General features: G+C 50.1%; 1 long non-coding RNA gene across 1 annotated transcript; it reads left to right on the top strand.

Annotated features, from left to right (window-relative positions):
- Positions 1–268: 268 nt before the first annotated feature.
- LOC147985298 (uncharacterized) lies at positions 269–3,807 on the top strand. Its single transcript, XR_015616579.1, has 3 exons — positions 269–681; positions 2,021–2,095; positions 3,395–3,807. It is a non-coding gene; the product is annotated as an uncharacterized LOC147985298 (long non-coding RNA).

Raw genomic sequence — 3,807 nt, 5'->3', positions numbered from 1 at the left:
ATAAATTCTTAGGAAATTAATAAGTGGTCCAGCAGCAAATAAAATGGTCTTTTCAAAATAAACGATTATTCATACAATTCAAGTTGACCTCAAACTTTGTGAGTCTCTTCAAAATATTGCATAGAATTTAGGTGCCAATTTGTAACATTTAACAAAAATCACTTAGTTGCTAAATTTAATAAAAGTAAAGAATAAAATAGAAAAATAGAAAACAAAACCTAACTACTGTTGGGCTGGACCTCAAGTGTGCAGGAGCAGGCCCAGTCCAACTGGGGTCATCCCCAATCTCGCTACAGGAGCAGGGAGCCGTGGCGGGCATCCATGGCGCCCCAGCCAGGTGCCGGCTATCCCGCGGCTCCCCTTGTTGGTTAAGGGCGCCCCCAGCAGCCTCCGTCCCCTCTGGAACCCTAGCCCCCAAATCCCACATCTCCCTCTCCCTCGCCCACTCTCTTCGCCCCGCGCGGGATCGCCGCGTCACCACCGCTGCGTCGTCGTCACCACGACCAACGAGCTCTCCGCCGCGGGAGAACCTACCAGGAGCCCCGCGTCGTTCGTCCACACCGTCCTCGCTCGCAAGCCCGAGCCGCGAAGGTCGTCATCGCCCGATCGGGCATCTTCCCCTGTTTTGGTTGCCGCCGTCCCGCCGCGTGGGGCCTCCCCGAGAATACCATCCGCCCCCTGGTGAGCTCCTCTCCCCATCCCCCTCTTTTACTTGCTCGATCCATCACCGTATCGTCGTCCTCGCAAGCCTGGCCGCCATGGCCAACGCTTTGCGTCCGAGAGCAAGCCCGCCTGCCCATCCCCGTGCCTTTGCTCCTCGCAGTGCGCCCATAGCAGCTCCTCATCGCGCCTTGCCTTGCGCTCGGCTGTGCCTCCACGCACGCGTCCGCCCCCGTGTTGCCGTGCTCCCGGCCGCCCCTGCGAGCCGCCGCAGCCTGCTCCTGCGCTGCTGCTGCTACTTACTTCTCTACTTGTTGTTGCTATGCGTTGCTACTAGCGCGGCTGCTGCATCCTACTACTGTCGCTGCTTACTGTACTTTGTAGTTACTAGCTAGCTTCTCTAGTTTTACAATGACTAACACTTTAGACAGTTCCTAAACGATGGCTAACCAACTACTAACTTGGGCAAAAATAATATGAGTAGAAAGTTTGCATGACGAACTCCATTTTATTCCACTGGACCAAATCCCTTCGATGCCTGGATTAAATCCTATCAAAATCGCAAAATGCTCTTTTTTGTTAAAAGGAAATAGAAGTAACTCCTAGCCAGGTGCTCTGTGTGTGTATTTTGTAGGTGTGATGTGTGTACAGCGTGTGTGTGGCCGGTGTGCCCATGTGTGTAGGGCTGCCCCAAAGCAGCGTGTGTGTGTGTGCTGTGTAGGTGTGTGTGTGTGTGATATTTGTGCAGCGTGTGAGTGTGTGTGGCCGATGTGCCATGTGTGTGGGGCTGCCCCAAAATTAGTTTAGGTCTAGTTTAATTAGATGGATTAGTTTCAGGATTATTTTTGCTTCTTAGCTAGTTTTATTAGTGCTAAGTTACTCTAGTAGTAGATGACATGTAGGCCCTCTTTTTAAATAAGTTAGGTTTAGAGTCTATGACATGTGGGCCACACATCCCCTTTGACTAGTCAAATTGACTTAGTCAACCCGAATTAGAATAATATGTTAATTTTAGAAAATAAATTAAACTTTAAAAATCAATATAAAACAATCCGTAACTCGGATGAAAATACCATGTACATGAAAGTTGCTGAGAACGACGAGACGAATTCAAATACGCAGTCCGTTCGTCCGCCACACATCCCTAGCATAGCGAACACGCAACTTTCTCCCTCCGGTTCATCTGCCCGAAAACGCGAAACACCGAGGATACTTTCCCGGATGTTTCCCCCCTTCGCTGGTATCACATATCTCTGCGTTACGTCACCCTTAGCACAACGTATTACCGCGTCTTGCTTTGTGTTACATTTGATTGCTCTGTTATTTATTGTGTTCCCCCTCCGTTACTTCTTTCCGGTAGGCTTCGAGACCGTTGCCGATACCCCTGTGATCGGCTACATCGACGATGACCCCTCTCTCTTGTCAGAGCAACCAGGCAAGCCCCCTCTTTGATCACTAGATATCGCCTACTCTTCTCTCTACTGCTTGCATTAGAGTAGTGTAGCATGTTATTGCTTTCCGTTAATCCTATTCTGATGCATAGCATGTCCTTACTACTACTGTTGTTATCTTTACCTGCTATCCTAATGCTTAGTATAGGATGCTAGTGTTCCATCAGTGGCCCTACACTCTTGCCCGTCTGCCATGCTATACTACTGGGTCGTGATCACTTCGGGAGGTGATCACGGGCATATTCGATATACTTTATACTGTTACATTACTTATGATACTGTTTGGAGTTGGGGGCTGAAGGGGCAGGTGGCTCCATTCCGGTAGAGGTGGGCCTGGGTTCCCGACGGCCCCGACTGTTACTTTGTGGCGGAGCGACAGGGAAGGTTGAGACCACCTAGGAGAGAGGTGGGCCTGGCCCTGGTCGGCGTTCGCGGTTATTTCAAGATAACACATTTAACGAGATCTTGGTATTTGATCTGAGTCTGGCCACTGGCCTATACGCACTAACCATCTACGCGGGAACAATTATGGGCACTCGACGTCGTGGTATCAGCCGAAGCCTTCGTGACGTCAGCGACTGAGCGGCGCGCGCCGGATTGAACTGGAACGCCTGCTAGGCTAGGTCTGCTTCCGGCCGCGTTCGCAACGTGCAGGTGTGCAATGGGCGATGGGCCCAGACCCATGCGCCATAGGATTTAGACCGGCCTGTTGACCTCTCTGTTGTGCCTAGGTAGGGTTGCGACGTGTTGATCTTCCGAGGCCAGGCATGACCCAGAAAAGTGTGTCCGGCCAAATGGGATCGAGCGTGTTGGGTTATGTGGTGCACCCCTGCAGGGAAGTTAATCTATTCGAATAGCCGTGATCTTCGGTAACAGGACGACTTGGAGTTGTACCTTGACCTTATGACAACTAGAACCAGATACTTAATAAAACACATCCTTCCAAGTGCCAGATACAACCGGTGATCGCTCTCTCACAGGGCGGCGAAGGGAGGGTCATCGGTTAGGATTATGCTCTGCGATGCTACTTGGTGAACTTACCATCTACTCTCTTCTCCTGCTGCAAGATGGAGGTTACCAGAAGCGTAGTCTTTGATAGGACTAGCTATCCCCCTCTTATTCCGGCATTCTGCAGTTCAGTCCACATATGATACCCCTTTTTCCATTTGATACCAGTGCATACATATGTAGTGTAGCTCCTTGCTTGTGAGTACTTTGGATGAGTACTCACGGTTGCTTTGCTCCCCCTTTTCCCCCTTTCTGTACCCGGTTGTTGCGACCAGATGATGGAGTCCAGGAGCCAGAGGATCCCGAGAATGATTCTACGTGGAGTTCGACTTCCAGGAGTAGTTTAGGAGGATCCCAGGCAGGAGGCCTGCGCCTCTTTCGATCTGTATCCCAGTTTGTGCTAGCCTTCTGAAGGAAAACTTGTTTAACTTATGTCTGTACTCAGATATTGTTGCTTCCGCTGACTCGTCTATGATCGAGCTCTTGTATTCGAACCCTCGAGGCCCCTGGCTTGTAATATGATGCTTGTATGACTTATTTTATTTGTAGAGTTGTGTTGTGATATCTTCTCGTGAGTCCTTGATCTTGATCGTACATGTTTGCGTGTATGATTAGTGTATGGTCAAATCGGGGGCGTCACAAGTTGGTATCAGAGCCGACTGCCTGTACGAATCCCCCTTCCACACTC

This window comes from Triticum urartu, chromosome 2A (assembly GCF_056163025.1).
Source record: "Triticum urartu cultivar PI428250 chromosome 2A, HENAU_Tu73, whole genome shotgun sequence".
Taxonomy (NCBI): Eukaryota; Viridiplantae; Streptophyta; class Magnoliopsida; order Poales; family Poaceae; genus Triticum; species Triticum urartu.
The sequence above is the reverse complement of the archived record's forward strand: the minus strand, read 5'-3'. Positions and strand labels throughout refer to the sequence as shown.